The sequence below is a fragment of the Bombyx mori genome, chromosome 21, assembly GCF_030269925.1.
Source record: "Bombyx mori chromosome 21, ASM3026992v2".
Classification (NCBI taxonomy): Eukaryota; Metazoa; Arthropoda; class Insecta; order Lepidoptera; family Bombycidae; genus Bombyx; species Bombyx mori.
This window is the reverse complement of record NC_085127.1, coordinates 7,098,219-7,110,852: the sequence shown is the minus strand read 5'-3', so window position 1 is coordinate 7,110,852 and position 12,634 is coordinate 7,098,219. Positions and strand designations below refer to the sequence as shown.

The 12,634-nt window shown below is 35.3% G+C and overlaps 1 protein-coding gene across 1 annotated transcript in view; it reads left to right on the top strand.

Annotated features, from left to right (window-relative positions):
- Positions 1–12,634, top strand: part of LOC101740554 (RNA polymerase II elongation factor Ell) — a 60,519-nt gene that overhangs the window by 13,560 nt on the left and 34,325 nt on the right. The gene's annotated exons all lie outside the window — the stretch shown is intronic.

The following is a 12,634-nucleotide window of genomic DNA, read 5'->3' as shown; positions in this document are numbered from 1 at the left end:
TAGAGGTCGATGCTCCTTACAGAGAGAGAACCATTCGGTTCTGTAACTTACAGGTAACGTTTTTTGCCGTAAATTCGTTCGTGTGTCAAGTTCAGTGTAAGGTTTCGTATTATCTGTTTGCCATATCTCTGCCGCAACTAACGGCGCGTGTCGACATGAGAGTAATCGTCGATTTGTACCAATTCGAAAGATGTTAAACATTCGAATCATAAATGTGTATTATTTTTAAAACGTCTAACCGCTTGCACGTAATAAATGCATGTACTTATGCGGATGAGTTTACATAACTCAATGACCTTATCAATTCGGACATTTGAAATGAACATTGAGAAATGTAATTTTAGACAGTCTTGTTAGATGTGAATTCTGTAATGTTTCATATTACACGCTTTATTGCGTCAGCAGACAAATGTTGGTGTTTTCCTTGTCCGCGGAGATGGCTGTATTAACATCTAACACAGAAGTTTTCTTCAATTTTTTTTTATTGCTTAGATGGTTGGGTTAGCTCATAGCCCACTTGGTGTTTTTTTTTTTTTTTTTTTTTAAATCCTTACCTGTGTGGACGAGCTCACAGCCCACCTGATGTTAAGTGGTTACTGGAGCCCATAGACATCTACAACGTAAATGCACCACACACCTTGAGATATAGTTCTAAGGTCTCAGTATAGTCACAACGGCTGCCCCACCCTTCAAACCGAAACGCATTACTGCTTCACGGCAGAAATAGGCGGGGCGGTGGTACCTACCCGCGCGGACTCATTAGAGGTCCTATCACCAGTAATTCCTATACAATTAAACACGAACTTGCACCATTATATCGCACGACATTCACGTTTATATGGTAATCCTTTACAGTCATAGATAGACTAGTTATCTCTGTTTGACTCGTGATCTACTCAGTTGACAATTTGAAGGTTAGGCCATTGAAGAAGTGTCCTAAGCTGCCTTCCGAACCGAGAGGGCTGGTGGTCGTGGCGCCGACGACCGCCAGTCCGGCGTCCCGAGGGGGAGGGTGATGGGAGAGATGTGCTCCGCACTAAACGCTTCACTTTCCCCCCTTGCCTTTTCATGAGTTTTGTCTCATGCGAGGTTTGGACGTTGGTTGTTGAGAGACAGGAGGTTTTAGTCGGTTCGACTCCGACATGCCCCGCCCTCCATCCCCAGTGAAGGGCGGAAGTCCGGCGATTTCCTCCTGACAAAAAAAAAAAAAAAAAAAAAAAAGCTGCCTTCCGAAGTCTGGGGCCTCTTCGTCGCTCGGGCCTTGACTCGCCTCGAGCGTACCAGTTAACGCTTGCGGCACTCGATACGCTTGCGAAATAATATGATGACCCACTTTGTCGATTTCGATTTGCGCGTAATGGTGCGATCGGTGATCTACTAACGTTTTTTACCTAAAACTTTTCTCGCGACAGCGGCTGCTCCCTTTCCCTTCACACATGTCGACATTTTTGTCAGTGTAATTTTAAATATGCACTTGATACCATAAATCTCGTCATCAGAACAAACAAGATCGCATTTGTTTTTTGCAAGACAAACTTTTGTACGGATTTGTGGATAGCCTAATTTCTGAATAAATAATTTAAAGTAATCTTATCTTAAAAGTGGTCACGTTATTATGCTACATTAGAAAAAAAAAAAATTTAAATTCAATTCGACCATTTGAAATTAAGGATATCCGGCCTTAATAAGTTTAATGCCTAAAAGTATAAATTAAATATTTAACAAAACAACGATATTGATAGCATGGCACGCTTAAACTTGTTCAATAAAACGAATATCACTGAAAATATAATTTCATCAACACTATTATGAGCTGCCTTCAAGTCGATGTTAAAGACATCATCATGAATGTACATCAGTTATGGTATTTAGGCAACAGTATTCATCGCAAAAATGAAGCAAATACAATAATGTTTACAAAGTGATAATACCCGGTCGATCCCCGCGTCCGACGGCAGGCGCCTCCGACCGGTTTGCTTGTTGCCACCGCTCGCCTCGCCTGCCGCCGGTTTGACGTGATCTCTTCTCTTGTTGCTCGTCGAGTCACTTGCCCGTATCATATGTAAACGACCTCGACGGCCTTATTCAAAATCTAACAAACATGTCGTGTTTAACTTTATCCCGCTTCCTGTAAAATTGACAATGATTTTTTTTAAATCTTGACATTAAATATCAAGGTGCACTACTTACATAATTGAGTTCATTTGACATTGGTCACGATGAATTGAATTTCGTGTAAATTTAAGAATTCATGCCACGGTTTTGTGTGGGATATTGATTGATATTTGTTCACTATTCTGCAACATTTATTTTTCCACCATCACGCTATTGTTTTATGTTACGTTTTGAAACTCGCGAGCACGAGTGATTTCGCACAGTCTTCATTTCCCTATATTAATGATATTTTCTGAAAACGCTTTGCCATCATCATTCCTCGAATATCTTTATATCGGTGTGTTAGGTCCGACACACGTTGGCACATTTCCAACTTGCACATAATAACCACAATTCAATGAGTCGCAGACCAGAATAGTAAATAAGATAGAGAGAAGTATGTTAAAAATAGCCACAGTTCCAGTCGTCTGTGGGCGCTTGTGGATTGCACCTCCCAGGTGCGACGGCCGTTGTCCTCTTTGTGGCACTATTACCTCGCCACTCGCGATACTGTCTTACGTAATGGTTTTATTCCCTTTTTTTACCCATATCTGCGGATACTTATCGATACAAAAGGCCAAATGTGCTAGTTGTGGCGGGTAGCAATCATATAACGCAAGATATTTGACAGATGCCTGAATCTCGTTTACGACATTTTCAAGATAAGCTCGCATATATACAAGTTCCGAACAACAACAATGGACCTTCGGTCTACCGAGCAAATATCACTCGGTGGAAGATCTTTCCTTTGTTGTATACCTATAACTGGGGGGAGGGTTAGTAGGTTAGGGTAGTAAAATCTTCAAGATATTATGCCGCCACATTAGTTAAGTAAAATCTTCAAGATATTATGTCTGTCGACTTAATCTATTGCGAAAGCTGTTTTCAGTTCATGTAATGAAAGCTTTCGCATCACAATCATGTTCAATGAACCCGATACTCTTCATTGTAAAATTTAAGGCTTATCACAGTGTAAGTTTAAATATAATTTGTGTCGATTAGGTCATTGTCCTCCCAAGACTTTACTGCCTCCACGAACGACTTACCAAACATTGCAATCGACAAAACAGGATTCAGCGTGAAAGTGGACGTAATTTTAGGAGAAAGACTTTATATAGAATAACATTAAATACTGATTCTCGAAAACTTATTGAAAAATTTCCAAGAAAATCATTAACAACAACAACCAAGCAAAGATTGTTTAAGAATCATCGCATTAGTAATCTCTAGGCATAAAATATAATTAATTATGGTGCTGTGATCTTTCTGGCATGTAACTATGTTCAAGTAAAGGTCAATAAAATAGGTGTCGCTTACTTCATTATTTACTCCAACCGTAAGACATGTATTTTTAATAAAATTTTAGTTAAACTTAATTACTACGTTACTAAGTTCAAAAATCAAATATTTGCAGGAACAAAATTAAATATGTTTCATCCTTGTTATGGGGATACACGAACTGCGCCACGTCACTTTGCAATAATTTTACATTAGTAAAAGCTTGATACGTTTGTCTCTCTTTATTAAGTCTTTCTAACTGGTCCATTGTCTTCAAACTCTTAGATAAACTTGGCCTAGTCTATGTAGAAAGCGGACAAGGTAAAAATATGCGTTAAATTAACGTTATCACGGAATGACCATTACAGAAGAAAATTACAGCGAATTATATTGTCACGACGAATTGCTTGTGTAAACTACTAAAATACACAGCATTGATATAGACCGTGTATGTCAACGCTTACGTATTATACACATTTCATGTCCCAAAATATGTATAACTGTAACTGCGAAATTGATACAAAAATAATATTCAGCTTAGTTATATAATTAAGTGAAGTTTCAGTGGGTAATGCCAATTATAATTGATTTTATAGCCACCTTATATAATTTTGAATGTGGATATCATTAGATCTATATCTTTAGCGGGGCAACGCAATTAGCTACATTGTCTTGTATTTAGGTGTCTGTCGTTATGAAATAGATGGTGTTAAATAATGAATGCTGTTAGTATTTGCAGCATAGTACTATGTACAGATATAGATCTAGTCTAGTTCTTTGGTTTACTTCATTCGCTCAAACACCATTTTGTGGATAGTTGAAGATCGTTATTTTCAAATATTCACCAATGGAGTTCATTGTAGGGTAATTTGCGATCTTAATAGCGGAACGAATGTAAAAAAGCCTTAGTAGTATCAATACTAAGGTCAGTTACTTACACGCGTTGAGATTTGACCATGGTGTCAGGGCTGGTGAAACATTCGTTTATATCCCGTGAAGATTATAATATCTGGTTGTTCGTATGCATGTATCTAGGCCAACTTGTTTTATTTTTTCATTCTCAACACTTGAATGACTGTTTTTTTTTTTTAAACTTTTTTGTGTTTGTGTGTCTGCGTGCGTAATACAAAATGAATTCTCTCAATTCTGTTAATGTCGATCGGGATATCGAAAAATGCTATTTCCATAAAATACTATTGACCAAGTCAGAACTTTGTATGTGGTTATTTGTTTGGTAAGTTATGGTTTTAAAACAGACCCTCACCAGTCTCAAAAGATAAGCCTATTCTATGTTCGGGCGGGCAGTCACAACCAAAGGCTCTGGTGGCGTTTAGGTGGAAAAGTTTCTGATTTCCTGGTGGTAATTGAAGAAGTATGCGGACGGCGGACAGTGTCGTCTTATTGGGGCTCCGCTGTTCGTACGTGCGCGCTATTCACTTTCACTTCGCAGCGCGTGCTTTAACTATTGGACCCAAGTGGATGCCACTGTGGATTTGGGCGTATCTCGCCTTGTAAATGAGGACATTATAACCCAGACATTGGGAAAAATAAAAAAAATTACCAATGCATAATTATCTCATACTTTGTCATATTGTAAACGAATAATAAAGTAGGTCAAATAATACCCAATAAAATAGTTATAAGCTTATTAAATAGATTTGTTGTTGATGTAAAAAATTATGTCCATCAAAAAAATAACATAATTCCGTAAGAATGATTGCCTTTGAATATTTAAAACGGGTATTGAATGTTTGTTAGATTATTCATTTCAATAAACAAATTAGTTTGAATTAAACTTCCATTAACCTAAATAATGTTAGCGGTACCTAATGTCACAGTTTTATTTTATAATATTCTTCTAGGCGGACGTTGAGGGTCTTTTAATGCGTAACCAGTAAAAAAATTCACGATCGATCATTATCGAGTGGAGCTCATTCTCTCAAACTTTCACTTTTCGTCATTTAATAGTGTCCGATTGCTTCTCCTTACACAGGCAGCGATTATAATTCCACAACGGTGTCGATAGGGTCATTTAATTTTAGACTTACCAAAGAAGTATTGGCAAAGTAATTCTGACGAACGGCCTTTGCGAAAGAGCCGTTCGAGCATTAAGGACACTAGAGTAATCATTAACGTCAAGTACAAAACTTTGGTCCGTTGAATTTCCTCGTTTAATTTTGATATTTAAAACGTTTCTCGGACAATGCTAACGTCACACAAACAAGACACAAAGATTAATCACAGAACATTCATAACGATCATCATCGTGCTCGTTTTAAAATTCCTACAAAATTCGTTTTGTCAGAATCATTAAAAATCTGTATGTATTAAATTGCGGGAAATAGTAAATCCTGTATGAAAATAAATCATCGTGTCCGATTTTCAGAATTTGCACGTAAAATAACTTGTTTTTACGTTGTTTTCCATTGAAGTAGGGAAAGTTGTCGTGTGCTCCAATGTCGCATGTCCATCGTACGCACCTAAGACCGCTTTCGATGCCCAATGAGGAAGTGCAAATAAAATGAATAGATTTAAGTTCCTCTACTGAAGTGCTTGAAAAATCGTTTGCATAAGATGTAAAAACTCCATCGCGTATATCATTACCTTTCAAGTTAATGATATACGCGGTACAGCTGCAAATAACAACGGAATATTTCCATGCATTATTCCATATCGTCGCTCTAATTTCTGCCCGTCAAATACATGATCAAAACAAAATGATGCCTTCGTGTTTGATTAATTCATTTTACATTTCTTCGTCACGAACGATTAGACCCATAATAGTAAAAAAAATTTTTCGGAACTTTACAGTAAAAAGCACAAACTGATTCTTAGGTATTTTCATTTCAATTCCCCTGTACTCGTTTGATTTATGTCACGATTCCGCCATAGACGTATGAAACAATTTGCGCTAAATTAAAATGACAACTTGTAATTAACGGACGGCCACATTAATGTAATAAATATAATATATTTAAAACAAACTACGAAGAATAAATTAACGTAATATCTATTATGAGATCATTACATAAATGCGATTGCAGTTTCAAAATAACGAAGCTACCTCGCAATGGTATCGCATGTACGAGACAGATAAATTGTGATCATAATCATAATATTTATTTGTAATGCCGTATAAAGTCTAGTGTTATTAGAAAGTTAACAATGCGATCCAATATCATGGAAATCGAAGACGCTCTCTAAATTAAAGCAGACTTTGTGGAGATTAGTGCGCGCGAACTTACAAAAAAGGCACTATTTTATTGTGAATAGATAAATGTTATTTTGAAGTATATTTATATCGAATGAGATCACCGAATGCATCGGTGCGTGCAATGTGACATTGTAAAGTGCTTAACAATAACCCCACCGATAACGAGTGCAAAGCTTTAAATTGTTGCAGATTTAATAGTGTTTTTTTCTTAATTTTGTACTGGCACACTTGTGTATAAATCGTCCCGAGAGCTACACTTAATTAATGCTTTAGATAAACATGATGTAATTCACGTTAATTTAGATTAATTGTTATTGAATATTATTATGCGTCACAAAGTTGCTATTTAATTTCTTATTGTTTACCCGAGTGTATTTGTGACATAATTATATGTACATATATAACGGACAAATGTTTTGATTTTTAATCCAAAGTCCCCAAAACACTTATTTAGACTATACAAACGTTTTTTCCACGATAGACCTAGTCTTTGATGCCTTACCAATGAACAACTTTAATTATGTTTTGGTATTTTCTGGCTATTTTCTTAGTGTAACATTTTATTTTGATTACGAAACATTTTTAATTTATGATTATGATGCTAAAGTTTCACCTTTCCAAAATTCAAAACATTGGACAAAAATACTTGGGTTTGTCTGTCACGTACAAACTAACACTTATTCATTCAACGTTCATTTATCTAAAGTCATCATCCATTCACCTAATACATGCTAAATGCCTAGGCTGACTTCGATTTCATTTGAAACGCAACTGTCGACAGTAGTGAAATAAACTATTTATAAAACTAAAAAAACGCCGTAACGAATTTCTTCAAAAATATATTTCAATTCGATTCTTGCTAAAGATTTAAAAAAAAAAAAGCAAAAGTAACATTGCACAACGATCATTTAGCAACGTCATTCAAACCTCCCAAATATGTATTAAATGGTTGTACTTGACTTAAAACGTCCAAATAAAAGACAAAGCGAGTCTTGCTTAGCTCTACAGCTTTCACTCGAATGAAATCGTAGTTTAGTGGTAAAAGAATTTTAAACCTGCCAAATGAAATGTTATTCGTCTGATAACATCTGTGTTCCTTGTTTGTGTTGTTTTGTAGCAATATGTGAGTTTTTTTATTTTTATTACGAAATAATGTTTAGAAAAAAAAAATGTTTATCTGCTATTAACAATTGAAATGTGCTTGATTTTATAGATCCAACGTCTTTGGTACTTGCATGCAAGTTTGTCTTGAAAATGTCGTTAGCACCATTGAAATTTTACTGTATTTCTCTCTGTAATATTTTACTGTATTTTAAATTGGACTATGTATAAGGCGTGATTCTGGACAAAATTGCTTTAGTTTAAAAAGTCACCAATAAAACGAGGGATGTGTTAAAAAAAGTCTCCGATTTGGAGCTCCCAGATATTATGTGCCTAAAAAGGATAACTAGAAGCAGAATGTAGTCCACAAATACTGCTTATATTACGAAATCTCGTGGAGTGTCGATAGTAAATTGTACCTGGCAATATTGCGTAAGTCGGGTAAAAGTTGCCAGTCTCTTGCAGCACTGTTCTGAACTTCAGTTAAACCACTAAGTTTATTTCATGGTCTTAATAAGAATTAACTAGCCATCATATATTGTACACTGCCTATCAGTGAGAAATAGATGTTGAACATTTAACAAATGCTTTAGAAATATTAGTAATAAAGTTCAAAAAAATTAAATTCACGCTTGCAACTCGGTGTGACCTTCACCTCAAAACCTATTTTTCGTTTGAAAGAGACACGTCTATTGAATGTGACTAAACCGAGCATTGCTTAAGTTTCCTTAATGGTTGTTCCTATTATTTTGTTTCGGTGAACTCAAAACGTTTACTAAAAAACGTCAAACTGGAGCATCACTTGTAACTAGATATAAAAAAATACATTACTATTTAAATTACACATGGTATAATTAATTGTTAATAAAAAATTTAAAACACTAAAATATAATTAGGGTAAATTATGAATACTATAGACACTGTACATTCACTGCTGTTCGATACTACCTCCTGCCGACTTTTCTAAAAACAAGCTTATTCTCTTAGGAATAATTGTATTCTGCAAAGAAAAAAAATACAACTGGTAAAAAAAATTCTTCAATGGTACTCATAGATCAAAATGTAAAATAGGACATATTTTGAACCGAATTTAACATATCCTAGTCGCTACAACGTTCAAACAAACAGCAGCTGCTGTTGCGTCTACTCTTTTTGTTTTCTGACTTATTGATACATTATCAAGAACTTGAAAACAAAACTGTACGTTCTTAATAATCGTTCCGTTAAACAGCACGAGTTAATGTTCTATCCCTACCGACAACTGCAACAAGCCAAACCTGAGATACTGTTTGGAGGGTAGAGAAACCGTTATTTCAATACAATGGACGTTTCATCTCGTGTCTCAAGGTGGGCGTCGGCTTAGACGTTGCAAGCAAGTGGTCCGTGAGCTATTCAAGTGCACATTTAATTTAAATTCCATTTAAATCATAATTTGCTACGCCATTTTTGGTCACGACATAAAAAGGTCAACATTTTGTTTTGATTCGTAAAACGAGACTTTTTTTTTGTACACTATAAATAAAAAATAAAGAAGTCCGCAATTCAGGGCGTACGCTTTTATTCTTTGTAAAATATTGACGTTTTATTTGCGTTCAACAGAACACGGAACTATCAACTGGTACAGAACCGGTCTTGCAATTGTTTTCGCCCAGTTGTCCGCCAATCGTAAATCGCAATGCCCGTTATACAACTCTCGACTCAAATATTCTAGTTGCGCTTATTACTTATATTATATCTATCAAAATTTTTGTCGTTTCAAAAATCATAATACAACAATAATACATTGTATTCGCCTTGAACGTAAATAACTGGAACAAAGTATCATTATCTATGCCAAATGGTTCCAGGTGCCGTGTATTGTTTTGTTACTATTTAAGTGTATGCGAATTTTGTGTTACTACATTTTCTGATTGCCAACTAAACGAAAATATAAGTTACCTTAAACGATGTTTCTATTTTGAATTAGTTTAAAATTTTATTTTTTCGTAAAAGTTGTTTTAGGCATACCTACGTAATGTCCTTGAATCATTTTTTTCAACAATCTGTTTGCTCTCTCTAAAATAGCTCGTTTATTGAGAGTTTAATATTACTACTTGCGATGAATTAGGATGTCTACTAGTTATCTAATTTAGATTTATTTTATGAATAACATTTCTCTTTTGTTTCACCATCCATAACAACCTTCAGAACATCTTCTTTTTTGGTTCTTATCGCGAGGCATGTCTAGTTACTGCAATATTATTGTTCAATATACTATAACATTCGGGTCTTTATCGGTAGCATGCAAAATAAATCATCACGGTTTATTCGATTTTGAGATATCCGTTTGGAAACAATAAGTCGGCGCACCTCTGTCTGTCTCTGTGACATATTAAATTATTCGTGGAGCATAGTTTCGCAGCCAATTTCGTTGCTTTATCGTGCATTACCTGGCATCTTCCAGTTTTAAAAAAAACTCCAATATATTATTATAACATGCTAATTTTACAATGAGTGGTAAATTTACACGCGGATTTAACTAAGTTCAATGAAATTGTAAGCTGATAGGCTTCCAATTATTCAGCCTAATTATAATAACACATTCACGATAACTGAGAAGTTCTTTGAAAGTTAACAAAGTTGCCTATTATTCTTGACGCTTAATTATTAGAAACACATGTGTAATATTTTCTTTGTTCTATATTTCCATTGTTTGATGTCTCATTAAGGTCTATCGTTTCAATTACTGGAGGTAGAAAAGAGTTGTTGAACCCGCTCCTGGCTAAGACCGCACGCCTGTCCTGGTGAAACTGGAAAGCCTTCGAGCCATCAAGAATCCTTCCACTATTCCTAAAAAAAAAAAACACAACGGTTTTGGGCCGTGGTCTTGACCAATGGATGGATTATTTGGGGCTATGCAAGATGAACCTTTGGTTCCTACCTCAAAGTTATCATGTGTTCCAATCCAAAGTCTAGAATATTCGGATACATTTCTATTTATTTTTATTGCTTTGATGGGTGAGCGAACTCTTAGCCTACCTGGTATTAACTGGTTACTGGAACCAATAGATAAATAACTTACTAAGATGAAAAATAAATTCAAATTGATATTACGTTTCTTATATAGTGTTAGACCATTATTTCGTATTGTATAATATAATGTCCTATCTTTTTTTTTTTGCATGACATTCATACTGTAATAATGGCCCAAGTTCCATGTGAAACTGGTCCCGGATCTTTAAATGTTAACTATTGTAAGTCTATCAATCAATAAGTCAGCTTCTGTTTCATCGTGTATGCACTACTCCGATATGATGTCGAGCGTGATCTTCAACAAAAATTCCTCAGATCCATTCTCAACTCTCGAACGCGTGTTTCGCACCTTGATCTAAATACTTACGACATTATCAAGTCTCCACGGTACAATGTGCGTATGTTGCTGAATCGATAAACGTGAATTTCTTAGTTTTTTAAATACTGAGTGTATTTTAAAATCGATTTTTAAATCGATCATGTAACTACTACCAGTAATTTCGCTTAACAATCTATTGTACGAACATATTATGTATACTTGGACAGTGTGATAAGCGAGTTATTTCAAATTGTTTCCTCGGAGACTCGGGGAAATAACATACGGGCAATCCCCTTTGAAATGTGAAACATCGGCGAATCATATTATGTTTGTGTGTTCAGTTCTTTGTTTCGTAAATAAACTGACCGTGTCGGCCTTTACATTACATTTGTTATCGTATCTTTTCGTGTGGGTCTATTTTCAATAATTTAAATTGTTTATCAGTCTCATTTTTTATTATTGATATTTTTTTTAGACATGTACAGACACAACTGTAACGCGGCTAAAAAAATACATTCTACATGCTCCATGATGTCATGCTTTTATTATGTTTTTCATTATAATTTTATTTATTCTCCAAAATAAAAACATCCGATCAATTGACAGTTACTAAGAATGAGCATCCGAAGATTAATATCATGCAATGTAACTACGCAATATTATACATTTTTTAATTAGGTTGCTATTTAAAAAATGTAACAATGCTTGTATGTCAAATATTCAGTAAAAGTGCCTGTGAGTAAATAATGGATTCTACTTTTGTATAGTGTGAAGTGTGAACATCTATTCACCTTTACTTGCCATTGTTTGTTTCGAATTCAACATTATACCTACTACATTTGTTAAGAATTTTGAACGTGACTTAATTATATTATTATAATTATTTTATCGCCGTGCATTGATTTAAAATACAAAGTAGCCGTTTGAGTGTTATCGATTACGGAGACAACAAAGACTGAACGATAACATCACTGATTTTCGCAATTCAAACATGAATTTCACCATTAAATTATTTCTCAATAATGAAAGAATTCTATGTATTTCAACGTTGTATCAAAAGGAGTGCCGGGCAATATTTTGTTACGCAAGTCGTTCACGTGATCCGTCGGTGGTAATGTGCTAAGGCGAGTGAGTATGCTGCGTATCGACATTCGACGGACCTATCGAGTGTTGAGTAACCAACGTTTGAAAGAGGTTCGTTACGTAGAGGTTTCGATACAGCCTCGCAACGTAAGGCCGTGGTTGCAGTCACGTCGCCGGTGAGAGGTACCCCTCCTCTGCCGGAAGGTCGCGAGCGGCCGCCGCACCGCGAAGGAGAACGGCATCGAAATGAATCCTTGCTTCTCGGCTTTACTTCCAAAACAAAGACTTTTTACAATTTCGTAAGCATTAAAATTTTACGTTAACTTTATTTAAATATATACTTTTGTTTTGTAGCTATCATAATGAAGTCTAGATAAATTCTAAATGCCATGCAATCTAATCGTTGTACACGTGCAAAATAATTAACATAGTTCATTCACCGTGGCGGGTACTTTGGAAACTGTACTTTATTT